Here is a 256-nt window from a genome sequence, read left to right as displayed (position 1 = left end):
GCTCGGGGCGGGTCCGAGGCACCCCCCCCCCCTTTGCTGCTCGCTGATTGGCTTCAACCGTCCGCCGCGCGGCGCGGATTGGCCGCTTTATTCCCAGGCTGGTGCTGTGGCCCGCCCCCTCACCTCTCTCCTCCCTCCTCTAGGAGGCCGTCCGGGGATTGGCCACCGCCCCTCCTACGGCGATTGGTGGGGCGGGGAGAGCGGCGCTATGATTGGAGAGGGGAGGGAGGGGGTGGGGCTAGCGGCGGCTGGGCGC

Source organism: Haliaeetus leucocephalus, unplaced genomic scaffold (assembly GCF_000737465.1).
Source record: "Haliaeetus leucocephalus isolate CR32 unplaced genomic scaffold, Haliaeetus_leucocephalus-4.0 Scaffold219, whole genome shotgun sequence".
Taxonomy (NCBI): Eukaryota; Metazoa; Chordata; class Aves; order Accipitriformes; family Accipitridae; genus Haliaeetus; species Haliaeetus leucocephalus.
Note: the sequence above shows the minus strand (reverse complement) of the source record.